The sequence below is a fragment of the Melozone crissalis genome, unplaced genomic scaffold, assembly GCF_028551555.1.
Source record: "Melozone crissalis strain CALT ecotype California unplaced genomic scaffold, PUWL_Pcris_2 ptg000280l_1, whole genome shotgun sequence".
Classification (NCBI taxonomy): Eukaryota; Metazoa; Chordata; class Aves; order Passeriformes; family Passerellidae; genus Melozone; species Melozone crissalis.
The window spans coordinates 365,714-383,124 of NW_026536034.1; the positions used below are offsets into that span (position 1 = coordinate 365,714).

Sequence of the window (17,411 nt, forward strand, 5' to 3'; positions counted from 1 at the left end):
GGCAGCAGCTGGGCTCAATGGCCTTAGCAGGCTTTTGCAGCCTAAAGGATGCTATGGTTCTGGAAAGCCTCGACCCCTCTGGCTCCGACACAGCACCTGGATGCTGACGGAAGGAGGCTGGTCATAGAGCCTGGAGGTGCCTGTGCCACAGGGAGGGAGAGGACAAGGCAGTGTCACCTGCAGGGAGGGTCTCGTCCCCAGAGAGCGGCCAGTGACTCCATCCGTGCCCGGGGCTCTGGGTGCACCCTCGGGGTGGATACCTGCCCTCAGGTTTCCCTCTGGGCACCCGGGGAGGGAACCAGGTCCATCCGTGTGGCAGCTCCAGGGCCTGCAGGCTCTGGGGCCCTGCAGCCGTGTGCCCTGTCACAGGGCGGCAGGGACGTGACGCTGCCCGGCCGCGCCGCTGGCCTGGGATCCTTGCTGCTTTCCTCCCGATCCCACATGGCTGTAGCAGCAATCTTGTGTCTTTTCTTTAAAAGTGTCCTTGGGAGAGTTCAAAGAGAGGGTAATTAGTTATGTCAAAGCCTACATATTTGACCTGTTGGCACTCAAGAGAAAAGACAGAAACCTGCTTGGCATCCTTGTGCCTGGAAGTCATTGTGACCCAGGGAAGCGAGGAAGGGGCTGGCCGAGGTCACTGAGGCTCTGAGATGGAGGTGAGTTTGCATTCCAGTTGATTGGAACGGAGGCTCATCAGAAGTTTCCTCGGCTATCTAAGGCACAGAGCCCTGGAGCCAAGTGAGCCTGAGCTGCTGCATGCTTGCTGTGAGCTTTGGGGGTGAGGGTGCATCGTTGCAGGCCTGGGATGGATTGAAATGCGCTGAGGAAAGCAGAGGGAGGGAGGGAGGGAAATGCTCTCTTAACTTGTGCCAATTCTTCTGTCAGACTCATCACGGCGGGACAGCATGGAGACTGAAAGTGTGAGAAGATGTGGAGGGGAACAGAGAATCTGACGGGAGCAGCGAACGCACGAGTGCACGAATTTTGCTTTTTGCTTGGATGTAAACTCAGGAGTTGAAAGGAATTTGGGAGTGAGAAGGGACATTTCAGAAGGAGAAGAAGAAAAAGAGGTTGTTGTTGTTGTTACAGTCCTGGCAAAATCTTTTGTTCTAGCTAATAAAAGAAGTTAGTTTAAGAAATAAAAAGAAAAAGGTGTAGGGTTTTTTTTTACTTCACTGTTATATTCATTGGTGGTATATGGTGTGTTGTTTTATTTCTTGGTATTATTAACTCTGTGTAAATTGTTTTTTGAGTGAAGCTGACTTTCTGGATGGGTTGGTTTGTATTTGAGGCAGGATTAATTTCAATGGGATTCTTTCATAGATTTCTGATCCGTATTACTGGGATTTTGGTTTTGTTTGCTGTATGTATAAACATAGATCTTTGGTAGGGCCAGCTGGGCTGCTGGAGTTTTGGGTGTGAATTTATGAGATGGCTTTTGTTAAATGCAGATTTTAATTTTTGAAATGTTTTCCAATGTAGTGGTTTTAAGGTGGTTTTTAAGAATTCATTGTATTGTTTCCTGTTGTTTGTAGTTGGTGTATGATAAGGGATGTGGTGTGACTTCTTAAACACTATGGTTTTAGTGTTCCTAAGTTCTGATTTCTTTCTGGTTCGATAGTTTTTTTTATTTTTTAGGACAAGGGCATTTATATGGTGGGTTTTTATAGGCAATACGTTTTTTAATTTAGGTAGTGATATTTTTTAGTATTTTAATAGTTTAGGTTTTTGATTTTCATGGTTTTAATTATTTTTTTTAATTTTTTCAAATAACTTTTCTAGATGATAGGTTATTATTTGTGCATTAGCACAAAGGTAGAGCTTTGGGGACTTTTTTTAGTAATGTTTAGGGTCAGTTGTACAGTTTTGAGTCTCATGAGTTGGTTTGATTTAGTTTTTACTGGGTGTTTGTTTTTATTGGCAGTTGTGTCATTTTCAAGGTGTATTTGAGTTTTTTGGGGTTTTTGAGATATTGGTTTAGGAGGAAGTTTATGATGAGAATGTGCGGAGGTTTTGGGCTACTTTATAGTGGGATTTAAAATTTATTGACAGTTAGGTTTATTTGAGTTTTTATTAGGGTTCAATGACGTTGTGGGACGTTTGTTCCGTTAGTAATAGCAATGGGTTTTGTTTTGATGCGCTGCGATGGGACGAGCATGTGCTGCGTGCCGGTGCTGACAAAGGTACGGTATTGTTGTGGTTCTGGTGCGTGGGGTTAATGAACATGTATGGTTTAATATAGAGATGAAAATAGAAATAAATATACATTTAAAAATAAATATAACATTAGAGTGGTAGACATAAATATAGATAACAGATACATACATAAAACTGTAATACATGGTATATAATTGTAACATCATATAGATAAATGATAGTCTATTATATATATATATATATACACAAAGATATATAAATATAGATAGTTAATATGAAAATATTTAAATGGAGTTAAAATAAATGGGGGGGTTTTATTAGGTTATAGGCTGGGGTTTTTAAATAAATGATAGAAATAAAATATCAATTCAGATATACAAATATATATACAAATACAAATCTCTATAAATATTTAATTTAAATAAATATAAGGAAAAGAAATCTATAATACAGAAAATACAGATCTCTTATTATATTAGAAGGTATTCTCTCTAATATATATAATATCTATGAATAAAATAAATTAAAATATCCATATGAATATCATTTTAATTTTGAAAAATAAATTTACTTCCTACATTTTTAAATCTGGTTCAAATAAAGGGGTGTCCTTGCTTTTCATTTGGTTAGAGGCAGGAGTTTTATTTGAAATAATATAAGTAATATCGAAATGTGGATCTTAAGATAGAAATATGTAATAAATATATAAGGAGAAATTGCTAAAATATGAATATAAATTTATATATAAATATATGTAAGTAATATGAAGAGTTGTAGTGTAGAATGTAAATAACATTATACGGCAATATAAATTATAAATGGGAATATAAATATAAAAATATGTAAATATAGCTTAAAAGAAAGGGAATGTTTTGGCTTTTATTTAAGTAGAGGCAGGGGTTTTATTTTGAATATTATAAGTGTTCCAGAAGTAAAAACCTTGAGGCAGAAATATTTAATCAATATAAAAAATATGAATAAAAATATATAAAAATTCATAAATAACTACTCGCATCAGATGTAATATAGAATATAAATTTGTTTATAACTTGACATTGGTAAAGATAAATGTATTAGTAAGCAATAGACATTAATATACATTATAAATACAAATATGAATATAAAAATTGAATATAAGGATAAGGTCTATTTAAATATTGTTTAAAAAAGGGTTGGGGTTTTATTTATTCTTAATGTGTTTAGAGACAGGGTTTTTATTTTAAATAGTATGAATGTAGATATTATTGTCATATATTTCTAAATATTGAGATATACAATCAAGATCTAAATATATATATAAACACCAAATCTAAAGAAATACAAATAATAGGAAGAGATGTAATGAAGAATACAAATAACAGTATACATAAGTGTACATTTTAAATGTAAATGTGAATATGAACCTGAAAACTAGAATTTTAAAAAATATTTAAATACAGTTGAGAAGAAAGGGGTTCTTTTTGGCTTTAACGTGGATGGAGGCAAAGGTTTTATTTTAAATAATGCAAGTGTTACAGAAGTAAAAATCATAACAGAAATATATACTTACCATGTAAAAATACGTATAAAAATACACAAATAAATTTAAGTTTTAGGGATATATGCAATATGGAATAGAAATGTATTTATAAAAAGAAACGTATAAATGGATAGTGTACATCAATGTACATTGTAAATAGAAATGTGAATATTAATATGAAAAAACTTTTTAAAAAATATTTAAATATTTTTTAAAAGAAATTGTTGGTTTGTTGTGTTGTGTTGTGTTTTATTTGTCTTTTATCCTATTAGATTAGAGGCAGAAGTTTATTTTTCCTCTTCGCGGTTGTTTTGGGGCATTTATTTCAGAGCAGTTTTCGGCGGGGGCCGCCCCTGTTCTTTTTCGCCGCCTTCCCTGCCCGCAGCCCCGAGGCGCGCTGCGCCCCCGGCTGGGGCGTGCGGCAGTGCTGCCGCCTTGTGGGCAGAGCGCGGTACTGCAGCCCTGCACCGAGAGGGCGCCACCTTGGGAGTGGCGCGTCGCGGGTGTCGCAGACTTTTAATTGACCTTCTCATCATGGCGGCGAAAAGGGCGGGGAAGTGGAGGACCGGGGTGGGTGTAAGTGGACTGCCTGCACGAAATACCGACGTCATGACGGCCCCGACGGATTTTTCTGTGGCGTTTCATGTGTACCCGACACAAGGTGTGGGCTCAGTGGCGCTGCGGGCGGGCGTATTTTGGCGGGTTTGTGCCAGGCATGTGGGTTAAACGCCTCGCTGTGCCGGGGTCCTCTGACGGCCTCCTTCCCGCCCTGAGGGAGCCGAGCCGGGCCGAATTGTTCCGAAGAGCCGAAGAGCCGAGGGTGGCCGAATAGAGCCGAGTTTACCCGAAGAGCCGAGGGAAGCCGGAAACAGCCGAGTTTACCCGAAGGGCCGAGGGAAGCCGGAAATAGCCGAGTTTACCCGAAGTGCCGAGGGTGGCCAAAAACAGCCGACTTGAACCGAAGAGCCCAGGGCGGCCCAAAATAGCCCAGTTTACACCAAGAGACCATGATAGCCGACTGGAACCGATAGCCGAGTGTAGCCGACACTGGCCGCATTTAGACAATGTGCCCAATATGACCGAGTTTAGCCGAACCGTGCCGAATTCGGCCGAGTTTCGTTAAACAGAACCGAACGACGCCGCAGCGCTCTGCCTGCAGTGCGCCTGTGCAGGCGGCAGGGATCGCTGTGCCTGCAGTGCTCCGAGGCAGACGGCAGGAGGCGCTCTGCCTGCAGTGCGCCTGTGCAGACGGCAGGGATCGCTGTGCCTGCAGTGCGCCGGGGCAGACGGCAGGGGGCGCTGTATAAAGTAAGTAGAAAATATCAACTCTCTATAAGAAGGAATAAAAGCTCTATGTCACGTGCAGCAGTAGAAAATTTCAGGCTCCCAGGGAATAAATAGTTTTCTTTAAATCCTTTTCATTTTGGAGTTTTTTTTTTTACTCCCAGGTAGCCTGAAAGTTTCTACTGCTGCTTTTTTATTCTAAAGCTAGAAAGGTAAACCAAGATCAGAAATACAAGAAAGGGAAAGGCAAAGGCAAAGGAAAGGAAAGGAAGCGGGAGAGCAAGAGGGAAGGGAAGGGGTGAAAAACAGAGTGAAAAAAGAAAAAAGGGTTGGAGGGAAAAAGAGAGGGCATTCGGGAGGAGCGGTGGTGCCTCAGGTCCTCCCCCGCCCAGGGGTGAAGGTCCCGTTTGATGCCCGGGAGGTTCTGCAGCTCCCGGCGGCGGGGGACGGAGCCGTGGCTGTCAGCCCGAGACTACAACTCCCGGCAGGCCCTGCTGCCGGCGCGGCGCGTGACGCAACGGCTGACGCGGCACATGAGTGGCTGGCGTGCCAGGGGGCCGGGCGGGGCTGTGCGCGGGCAGCTCCCGGCGCCTCTCCCGCGCGTGATGGCGACGCTGGACAGGCGAAGCCTCCGTCCGGCCGCCCGCACGGCGCCGAGCAGCGCGGAAGGAGCGTCCGCGGGGTTCCTCGGCCTCACTCGGCGGTGCCGGGGGCGGGGGGCGGGGCGGTGCTTTGCTGCCGCGGGCCGGGAGCTGCAGGAGCCGCCCCGGGCGAGCGGCGCCGGGCGCTCCCGCGATCCCAGTGGGGCGGCTACCCTCGGGCTGGCGGAGGCGCAGCAGCCCCCGAGCTGCAGCCGTCTCCCTCGGGCTGCTGCCGGTGCTGCGGGCGGAGGCGGCTCCGCCGCGTGTTGGGCGTTGCGACCAGAGAGCGCTGCGATATCGCGTTAGTGGTCGTGGCTCTTTGTTCCATGAAAACGGATGGAGCGGCGCTGACCGGTAAACCCAGAGATGGCCAGGAGAATGCCCAGCGCAAGGAGCAGGCTGGCTGTATGCTTCGGATGGCACAGGTGCGGTGTGCAAACGCACCCCTTTCCGCCCCTGCCCTCCCGAGCCCCAGGGAAAATGTTTTCCAGCATTTTCGAGCTTCTGAAAGACAAAACTTGTGATTTGACACTAGCATCCAGAAAAGGTTTCTGTCTAGATTAGCAAATGCCTAAATTGTTCTTGGTTACATCCCATGACCGGATTTAGGCAGTGAATTTATACTGCTTTTAGGATTTTCTTGTACAATGGTGAGAAAATAGGCAGGTCTGATATTGGTTTCACTTTTTTACTACTTCACGTTCCGTAAGATTCTTTTATCCAAGCACTTGTTTAAAAAATCTACTGTAGGCGTTTATGGTTCACGTTTTTTTTCTTTGCAGCACCCGTGACTTCTATCAAAACTCAATCTGTGAAATTTCTGGGGAAAACCCTTTTGTGTCCTGAAGGGTTCAAACTCTGTTGAGGATCCAGTTATCAGTTGCTCACCTGGATGGTTCCAGATCCCAAAGGTAACACTTTTACTCTTGCCCTGTAGTTTATATCTATTGCATTTTTGTTATTTTGCAAGATTTTTTGTCTTTGCAAAATATTGTTCTTTTCACTCTTTGGAGCCTCTCCCATCGTTCTTTGGTGTAGCAGCACCCCATAGGACACTTGGCTGCTGTCCTAAAGGGGATGGTCGCTAGAATTGTAAATTCTGGAGAGTTTGTAAGTCTTCTATCCCCAGTGAGGTACCGTGCTTTGTTTACTTTTGTTCTGTTGGTTAGGCGCTGCTTCTCATTGCAAGTATGAATTTCAAACTACCCTGTTCTTTTTTTAACTGTTTTCCTGGTTCTCTCTGTACGGCAGGGAAAGACTCTCGTATCCTTGTCTTCAGGCTCGGTGCTGTCCAAGAAGATACAGAGACTAGAAAAATCATAAGAAGCAAAATATGACTGCAGGGAAAACAAGCTGGAGAGAACAAAAGGTGATATTGTTATCCTTACCCTGTATTAGAAACATCCACTGTGCTTTGATGCTGGCAGCTGCCAGGGGCTTGTTAGCTCTTTTTAGGCAGGTGTAGGTGTTCAGTTGCAGGTTTTTTCTCTGGACAAGTCAGTTCAAACTTTGCTAAGCTTATATTTGCAGATTACTCTCTAGCACAGTCCAGCATGACATTTTTGAATGCTGTAAAAAAAGCATGTTACTTGGAAATTGCTAATGATGAGAAGCTTTAGGGGAAAATAAGATTTCAGAGTTGGGAGACATGAGAAGAATTTTGTGGGGATGTTAGACTGAAATAAAGCACACTGTAGGCTGGACTGGCACGCTGGCAGGTCCCCTATTAAACAGTAGTGCTTAGATTAGCCTGGGGGTTGCCCGTTGTTTCTGTAGAAATCAGTGTTTCCTGGTCTTCAGAAGTAAGCTGCTTTGAAAAGCTGGAAGGTGCAGCATGGTGACAATCCGTGTGCTTTGGATTAAAAGTAGATTTCAGAAGGGTGCTAGGCTTTTGTCTTTTCCTAGAAGTCGATGTAATCCTATCGAGCAGTTTTTAATTCTGTGCTGCCGCGTCATCGGTCAGGGCCCTGTCGTACTAATCATCATACAGATACAAAACAAAAAATCGGACCCCGTCCCAACCACTTAGAGCCCAGAACACGATTTCCTCGGGCTGCCATTTGTGTGCCATCGGCACTCACCACGGAAGCGAGCTGGGGATTGTTGCAGCTGCTGGGAACAAACCGCTCCTCGTCACACAGGAACGGAACTGGGACGACGCCTCGGCCAGCCCCTCTCTGCCATCGTCTCCTGAATCTGCAGCAGAGCAGTTCCGGTCCATCCGGGCACGTGTAATCCAGTTCCTGATGATCTGAGCGCACGGAGCAGCGCTCCGCTGCTGTGGGGGGCTCAGGGAAGGCAGAGTGTGCATTGTCATCTTCCTGAACCTGCAGACGAATCCAAGTGAGAAGCCACAGGGTGGAAATCAGTCGCATATATGCTAAACGAAACTTGCAGGTTTTTTTTAAGAATTGTTTCTGCTTGTTCTTTCTTGTGCTTCAGTGCTTCGAAAACCTCTCTTTAAAATCAGTTCAATTCATCAGTTGAACCTTTGTTTGCAGACCCTCAGTGAGCAGAATTTGTTGCAGACTCAGTGCACGCTGTGCCGGCCTCCCAGGAGTGTGAGGGGCTCACATGTGCTACTTTTTGCTTTAGGACGCTCTGAGGTATTTATTCCTTTTGGGATACATGATGAGAATTGCCAAGAGAGGTAGTTACAAGGTATGACATGGGGAAAAACCTGTGTGGTTGGAACGTTGTTGCTGTCAAAAGTTAATTTTTCCTTCTTTCTTAGCCAGTAGTTAGCTTTTTGCTTAATTTTTGTGGTATCATTATTTTATTGTTTAAAAAATTCCTTCAAAATCACTTTGGTGGTTGGTGTTGGCCACCAGTACCTTGTTCAGATTTGCCTATTTGCTTGTAGCTAAAATGTTCGCATCCTGTTTATCATTCTATTTAAGAAACTGCTGCCCAGCCAACTAATAACTGAATATCCATCTGTCTGGGACACGGAGAGAGGATTTAGGTAATGTCTTTGTTTCCAGAAAAAAGTTCCAGTGTAGTTTCTAAATAGAGGAGAAGGGGATGAAGACGCGGGGCTCTGATGCCGTATGGGCACCCCAAGGTCCCCAGGAGCGGGAGCCCCACTGCAGTGCAGGAGCAGGTATGTTCTCATGTAATATTGAACAAATTATAAATATAAATATGACAATTATAAGCATGAAAATATTTTTTAAAATAGTTAAACCAAGTGGGTTTTTTCATTTGTCAATAGGCAGTGTTTTGATTGTAAAAATTATAACTACAAATAATATAAAGGGAGAAATCTAAGTATAGAAATATAAATATATACAGATATATATAAAATTTAAACCTATAAGAAAAAATTAGTTGTAGCAGTAGATGTGATACCTAATATAAATAATAATTTAAATACTTTCCTAGAATTTTGTATCTATTATATATAATTATGAATATAATGCATCAAAAGAAACTATAAATATAAATGTGAATATAATTATACAAAAGTATAAAAATATTTCAATATCGTTCAAAAGAAGGCTTTTTTTGTGTTTATTTGGTTAGAGACGGGGGTTTTATTTGGAATCATAGAAGTGTTATGGAAGTATAAATCTAAATGTAGAAATATACAGTCAATAAAGAAAGGTATTTATAAGAACACGACTGAACGACGCCGCCTTCGGCCGAATGGAACGAGCTCAGCCGAACCAAGGCGAGACCGGCCGAACCTGACGGGCTCGAGGGAACCGAGGCCAGGCTTGCGAGGCTGCCTGAACGGAGCCGAGCTCGGCCGAACCGAGCCCGCCGCTCTCGTGCGCGCTAATTAGCGCGAGTGCGGTCACAGCGTAATGAGTTCCTGTGCCACCCCGCGCTCCCGGTCGTGTCGGTGCGATGGCCGGGCCGCCCGCGGGACGCGGCAGCAGGAGAGCCCCGAGCCGGGCGAGTTTAACGTGAGGCGGCGCCGCTTGCCCGCCCTCGGGGAGGCGAGCCGAGCCGAGCTCAGCCGAACGCGCAGAGAGCGGCTCCGAGTTCGGCCGAAGCGCGCCGAAGGGACGAATGCAGCCGAATGCAGGCGCCAATAGCCGAGTTTAGCCGACAATAGCCGAGTTTAGCCGAAGAGCCGACTGGAGCCGAGTGACTCCGGAGCGAGCCGAGCTCCCCCGAGCGCAGCCTCCCGGGCAGGGCGAGGCGCCGGGCCGGGCTCGGGGTGCAGCCGGGGCTCTGTGAGGCTTCCCCGCCCGTCCCTCTCTCTCGCCCTCCTTCCTTCTCCCCGTATTCGCCTTCTCTCGCTCCCTTTCCCCCATTCCCTCTCCCCCCACAAGCCCGGCTCCTTCCTGTCCAGCCCCTTCCCCGCTACTCCCTTTCTCTTCCCCGTTTCTGCCTCCTCTGTCCACCCTCCCTCTTCCCCCCTCCCGGGCTTTCCCTTCCCGTCCCGCTTTCCTGCACAGCCCGCCCTCCCTCGCCGCCCTTTGTCATGCCCTGCTCTCGCTCCTCTCTTCCGGTGCCCGCTTTCCTTCTTTGCCGCGCAGCCGCGGGGCTCGGGGTGCCGGAGAATGAAGGCCAGAGGGTATGGGGGTTCATCCGTGGTGCTGTTAACACAGTCAGAATGGCTCAGTGACTCTGTGCCAGGCTGGTGTGGCCTCAAAGGCTGCCCCTGCTGCTGGCAGAGTGTGTGAAGCGTCTGCTGAGCGGGCAGCGGCATCCCCCTGAACACCTTCTCGCAGCAGGGACGGAGATGGAGCCAGCCCAGCGCGTGGAAATGGATCTCTCCAGCTGAACGCTCAGGTGAAGCGAGCAGAGAACTTGCCCAGCATGAACCAGGTGAGCTGCACGTCTCCAGGGTAATGGTTCTTGCACCTTCAGAGCCACAGTGTCGCTGAGCTTTTTTTTTCCCCAGGCTTTCCATCACCTCTCAAACAGACGAATGCTCCCCTTGGAGGCTGCTGTGCCCTGGGGAGCCTGGCAGGTGGCCCCGTTGGTGAGAGGAGGGCAGCAGGCAGGCAGCCCCCAGGAAAACACGGGAGTTTCAGTGGTTTCTGATGCCTGAGGAACGGGGAGATGGCGTGAGCTGAGCAGGAGTTAAGCATGGTCGTACAGAGGCCTGGCTGTTATGATTTAAGATGGCTTATTGAATATCTGTAGTTTCTATAGATATTTGTATATCTGTCCAAGTAGGATATAGAGCCTTGTGCAGGAGAAAAAGAATTCTTGATGTAAGATATGACCTGGGGGAGGCATCATGCCAGGCTATCCCTTCCAGATTTGGACGGCTTCAGTGTCTTGTGTGGCATGATGGGAAGTTCTGAAAATTAAGATTTCCTCTTTGGTGCGGGTCAGATGGGTGACGCCTGGCAGCTCGTGCACTGCCACTGTGCTAACCTGTGTGCCTCTCCTTCCCTCCCTGCTCCACAGGCAGCGCAACACGGGAGCAGCAGGGAGAGCTGGCTTTGTCCTGGAAGATCCAGGAGCTCGCGGTGGATATCTGAGCCTGCAGCTCCAGGCTGCCGCACGACGCAAGGGCTGCACACACCCAGAGCGTACAGGTACTGTCACAAACGTGGGCTGTCGTGGCTGAGCCCTCAGGAGCTGGCGGTGCCAGCTGGGAGAAGAACAGTAGCTTCCAGCCTTTTCTTTTGTCTGCGTTTCCCGTGTTCAGTCAGTCTGATTACTTCTGGGCATTGCCCAGCAGGGTGTGAAATGCTTCCAGGGCTAAAGGGGGAAAAAAAGGGAAACACAAACTATAATCCACACCTCAGGAGGGAGAAGGCATCTGTCAGGACAAACTCTTAAGAGAAATGGGATGAAGAATACTTGTTTATTCGGTCTTTGGTATGTGTAGCTAGTTCAAAGAGGTCTCCCAGTCCTTCCCATTAGCAGAGCAAAGGAAGAGCAGCAAAGCCCTCAGGCTAAGCCATTAAAAGCAGCAGCAGCAGCTTTGTGTGCTGGAGTGTGGCAGGCATTCCTAGGTTTACTTTTTGGTTTTGCATCTAGCAGTGGTAGAGGAAAGTTCTTTGCAAGGTGATAGTTCCAGCCTTGTATTGAAATGTGAGCAAAGAGGAACTTTCTCAGTTGGATTGGGGTTTATTCACAGCACTTGTAAACAGAGTTAACATTCAGATAACATGTGCAGGGAGTGTGTGCTGTGGGTTAGCACAAGTGACAAAGGAAGTGGGACAGGGACAGGGCACTTTCCCCTTCAAGGTACTGGTTTTTTTTCTGGAAGAATGACGTGAGAGCAGAAAAGTTGCAATGGCATTGCAGTTCCCTGCACAGAATATACCCAGGGAGGTGAAGCACAGCCCAGTGGTGCCATTCACCTGCGCCCCAATGGGGAGCATCAGTGAAGTGAGGAGGACTGAGGAGCTCTCCCCTTGAGCAATCACAACAGTCATGTCAACAAGTGTCACCCTTTTCCAGACCACTGGCATGTGCTTGGGGACAATAACCTGTGTTTTTTACAGCCAGGTCTTCTGAGCCGCTGCTCACTGCTCGCAGTGAAAAGAAACTTGTGTACAGGCACTCTGCAAAATTGCCACCTCAGATGCCACTGAAGCACAGCTTTGGCTTTCAGGCATCTCCCCTGCAAGCTGTCCCTTGCGGCGTTTCCGCACTGGGTTCATTGTAAATTCATTCCTCCCATTTTTTATTTGTAATTTCCAAAGAATATCAGTCGACTTTTACGGCCTCTTCAGGGCTCCCCAAGCTTCATACCACACCTAAATGCTCGTTTTCACTGCCTGAAGGGCTTCTCTCACCCGAGTGATTCTATGAATTTGGCCTGTACTTCAGCTTAAGGGGAAAGCTGTACATTGATTGCATTTTGGAGAAAAAGATTTGACTGTCCAGCTGTAAATTTATCTTGTGTTTTGCCTTCCAGGTTCGCTCGTATTGTAATTTGCAAATGGCACGGCAAATGCCACGAGAGCAGCTGGTGAAGGTGGCTCAGAAGCAATGACAAGAATGTGCTGCAAAGTTGGGTCCAGCAGTCCAGCTTCCCGACACGGTAGGGCAGGCACACCTTTTGATAAAGCATCAAACGCTGTAGTTTTTATTCTTGGTGTTTGTCTGTGCTCCCATTCTGATCACCCCTTGAAGTATTATTTTTCAAAATGATATCTAGGAGAGAAATCATGTTTATTCAGGGGGAGCCATAATTTTCATCTGTTCCAAATGCACCAGGTGTGTTTTAAGGCCTGCACACACAGCAAGAGCTGCAGAGCTTGTTGTGCAGTTTCCTGCAGCACTGATTCATTCTGTATTCCAGTAACCATGCCCTGGGCTGCCAGCCAGGCTCAATGCCAGGAGCGGGAGGAGCAGACCCGAGAGGTGCTTTGGGTGGAGCCCAGCCAGGTTTCAGGCAGCCCGCAGAGTCTGCCCTTGCAGTCCACGCCGGTCTGCTGTTGCCATCTGCTGGAAAAATCCCTAATGGATATTTCCAAAGGTGGGGAGGAGCATCCGCTCCTGTCACGGACCTGCTGGGGGCTCTTTGCCCTCTGGCTCCGTGCGCTCTGCCCAAGAACAGCGTGTGCAGCAGGCTGTCACCGCTCTCTGCAGGGTGAAGCACCTTCAGCCAAGGTCAGTGCAAGAGCAAAACAATCCTGCCAGCAAAGCCTGCTACTAGAGAGGCAAACAATGATCCTTCCAAAGGAATTCATCCTTCTTCTCCCTTACAACTCTCCTGTGTCATCACACCGCAGAATGGTTTGGGGTGGAAGAGATCTTGAAAACGACCTAGTTCCACCCCTGTCCTGGGCAGGCTCACCTTCCTCTGGGCCAGGGTGCTGTGCTGTCGCAGATCAGGTGGCAGATCTGTGGAAATTGTAATGATATTATTAAGGCGTGTCTCTTATTGCCTTGCCATTCGTGAATCCCGAGGCTGTCTTGTCCTAGTTTAGCTTTCTGATGTGGAGGAGCAGAACTGCCAACTGATATGGATTTTGGTGCTCTCTGTGGAGTGACATCCTGTAAAATTTCTGTCCCAGGAATGCTGTCACGATGGCTCTGCTCCATAGAGAATGACACGGCCTGATTGTCAGCAATTTTTGCTTCTGCAATAGTGTATAAATGCTAAAATTTGAACACTGCTTATTATTTCAAAAGAGAATATTTTAAAACTGGAAGAGATAGCTAAAATTACGCCTGAAAGGTAGCAAGAGCAAATACATAGAATATTTCTCCCTGTTTGTAGATATACTTTTCATTCAAAATTATGCTGATGGGGATATGCTTTTATGTATTTAGTGACTTTACAGATTTCTTCCCCGAGTTTTTTGAGTTCATGGAATCATGGAATAATTCAGGTTGGAAGGGGCTCTAAAGATCACCTCGTTCCAAGCCTGCTGCCGTGGGCAGGGACACGGTTCCATGGACCAGGTTGCTCTGAGCCTGATCCCAGAGCACCAATGGGCCTTGGAACACTTCCAGGGATGGGGCAGCCCCAGCATGTGTGAGCAACCTGTGCCAGGCAGGTGCCAGAGGAGGAAGAAAGCCCTTCCCAGCTGGAGCAGAGGCTGCTGCAGCTTGGCGCAGCCTCGTGTCACCGAGCGTGTGAGACAGAAGGGCCCTTCCCGTGGAGGGAGAATGGCACTGGAAGATCTTTTCTGGGGAGAAGCGGAGCAATGGAACGCCAAAGCAGCCTTCAGTTCTTGCAGCAGAGTTGGGAACAACCGGAAGCAGGAGCAGAGCTGGCCTGGTGCCTGGCAGCTCTGCAGGCAGTGGGGATGGAGAAGGTGCAGTTGTCTGTCTTCTTGGCTGAGTCTTGAAAAATGAGGCACTTTTCTGTAGTTCCTTTTCAAGCATTACGTGGCAGTTGCCCCTAGAAGTCCAAAGGCAGCTGTTTTCTTAGCAGGAGGAAGTCAGGAAGAGGCAAAGCAGGCAAAGACATCAGATAAGTCTGGATAAAAATCTTGGCTAACCTGTTTTTTCCCCCTCCTCCAAACAGGCAATTCTGAAGCGCTGAGCAGAGATCTGCCCCCGGGAGGCAGAGCAGAGCCGATCTGTGAGAGCTGACACGGGAGCTGTGGTGAGGACAGCTGCTCCCCTGCCTTGGTGTGGGACCTGCTGAGCTGCCGTTCCTGTGCTGGGAGTGTTTCTCCTCTCATGCAGGCAAGCCAGAGAGCTCCTAGGGAAGGAGCAGGTAAGGTTGAAGTGCCGAGATCTCCCCGGTAAGAAGTGCCGTGACAAAAGGAAATGGCCTCAAGTTGCAGCAGGGAAGGCTCAGATTGGCTTTGAGGACCAATTTGTTCACTGAAAGGGTGGTCAGGCGTAGGAGCGGGCTGCCCAGGGCAGTCCCCATTGCTGGAGACATTTGAAGCATGGCAAGATGTGGTGTTTAGGGACCTGATTTGGGTGGGGGCTTGGCAGTGCTGGGGCAGCAGCTGGGCTCGATGGCCTTAGAAGGCTTTTGCAGCCTAAAGGATGCTATGGTTCTGGAAAGCCTCGACCCCTCTGGCTCCGACACAGCACCTGGATGCTGACGGAAGGAGGCTGGTCATGGAGCCTGGAGGTGCCTGTGCCACAGGGAGGGAGAGGACAAGGCAGTGTCACCTGCAGGGAGGGTCTCGTCCCCAGAGAGCGGCCAGTGACTCCATCCGTGCCCGGGGCTCTGGGTGCACCCTCGGGGTGGACACCTGCCCTCAGGTTTCCCTCTGGGCACCCGGGGAGGGAACCGGGTCCATCCGTGTGGCAGCTCCAGGGCCTGCAGGCTCTGGGGCCCTGCAGCCGTGCGCCCTGTCACAGGGCGGCAGGGACGTGACACTGCCCGGCCGCGCCGCTGGCCTGGGATCCTTGCTGCTTTCCTCCCGATCCCACATGGCTGTAGCAGCAATCTTGTGTCTTTTCTTTAAAAGTGTCCTTGGGAGAGTTCAAAGAGAGGGTAATTAGTTATGTCAAAGCCTACATATTTGACCTGTTGGCACTCAAGAGAAAAGACAGAAACCTGCTTGGCATCCTTGTGCCTGGAAGTCATTGTGACCCAGGGAAGTGAGGAAGGGGCTGGCCGAGGTCACTGAGGCTCTGAGATGGAGGTGAGTTTGCATTCCAGTTGATTGGAACGGAGGCTCATCAGGAGTTTCCTCGGCTATCCGAGGCACAGAGCCCTGGAGCCAGGTGAGCCTGAGCTGCTGCACGCTTGCTGTGAGCTTTGGGGTGAGGGTGCATCGTTGCAGGCCTGGGATGGATTGAAATGTGCTGAGGAAAGCAGAGGGAGGGAGGGAGGGAAATGCTCTGTTAACTTGTGCCAATTCTTCTGTCAGACTCATCACGGCGGGACAGCGTGAAGACTGAAAGTGTGAGAAGATGTGGAGGGGAAGAGAGAATCTGACGGGAGCAGCGAACGCACGAGTGCACGAATTTTGCTTTTTGCTTGGATGTAAACTCAGGAGTTGAAAGGAATTTGGGAGTGAGAAGGGACATTTCAGAAGGAGAAGAAGAAAAAGAGGTTGTTGTTGTTGTTACAGTCCTGGCAAAATCTTTTGTTCTAGCTAATAAAAGAAGTTAGTTTAAGAAATAAAAAGAAAAAAATGTAGTGTTTTTTTTTTTACTTGACTATTATATTCATTGGTGGTATATGGTGTGTTGTTTTATTTCTTGGTATTATTAACTCTGTGTAAATTGTTTTTTGAGTGAAGCTGACTTTCTGGATGGGTTGGTTTGTATTTGAGGCCGGATTAATTTCAATGGGATTGTTTCATAGATTTCTGATGGGTATTACTGGGATTTTGGTTTTGTTTGCTGTATGTATAAACATAGATCTTTGGTAGGGCCAGCTGGGCTGCTGGAGTTTTGGGTGTGAATTTATGAGATGGCTTTTGTTAAATGCAGTTTTTAATTTTTGAAATGTTTTTCAATGTAGTGGTTTTAAGGTGGTTTTTAAGAATTCATTGTATTGTTTTCTGTTGTTTGTAGTTGGTGTATGATAAGGGATGTGGTGTGAGGTCTTGAACGCTATGGTTTTAGTGTTCCTAAGTTCTGATTTCTTTCTGGTTCGATAGTTTTTTTTATTTTTTGGGACAGGGGCATTTATATGGTGGGTTATTATAGGCAATACGTTTTTTAATTTAGGTAGTGATATTTTTTAGTATTTTAATAGTTTAGGTTTTTTATTTTCATGGTTTTAATTATTTTTTTTAATTTTTTTCAAATAACTTTTCTAGATGATAGGTTATTATTTGTGCATTAGCATAAAGGTAGAGCTTTGGGGACTTTTTTTAGTAATGTTTAGGGTCAGTTGTACAGTTTTGAGTCTCGTGAGTTGGTTTGATTTAGTTTTTACTGGGTGTTTGTTTTTATTAGCAGTTGTGTCATTTTCAAGGTGTATTTGAGTTTTTTGGGGTTTTTGAGATACTGGTTTAGGAGGAAGTTTATGATGAGAATGTGCGGAGGTTTTGGGCTACTTTATAGTGGGATTTAAAATTTATTGACAGTTAGGTTTATTTGAGTTTTTATTAGGGTTCAATGACGTTGTGGGACGTTTGTTCCGTTAGTAATAGCAATGGGTTTTGTTTTGATGCGCTGCGATGGGACGAGCATGTGCTGCGTGCCGGTGCTGACAAAGGTACGGTACTGTTGTGGTTCTGGTGCGTGGGGTCAATGAACTTGTATGGTTTAATATAGAGATGAAAATAGAAATAAATATACATTTAAAAATAAATATAACATTAGAGTGGTAGACATGAATATAGATAACAGATACATACATAAAACTGTAATACCTGGTATATAATTGTAACATCATATAGATAAATGATAGTCTATTTTATATATATATATATATATATATATACACAAAGATATATAAATATAGATAGTTAATATGAAAATATTTAAATGGAGTTAAAATAAATGGGGGG

At 46.5% G+C, this 17,411-nt stretch overlaps 1 long non-coding RNA gene across 1 annotated transcript; it reads left to right on the forward strand.

Moving 5' to 3' along the window:
- The first annotated feature begins 6,398 nt into the window (after positions 1-6,398).
- On the forward strand, positions 6,399-16,037 carry LOC128949761 (uncharacterized). Its single transcript, XR_008484282.1, has 3 exons — positions 6,399-6,512; positions 6,853-6,970; positions 15,816-16,037. It is a non-coding gene; the product is annotated as an uncharacterized LOC128949761 (long non-coding RNA).
- Positions 16,038-17,411: the final 1,374 nt, after the last annotated feature.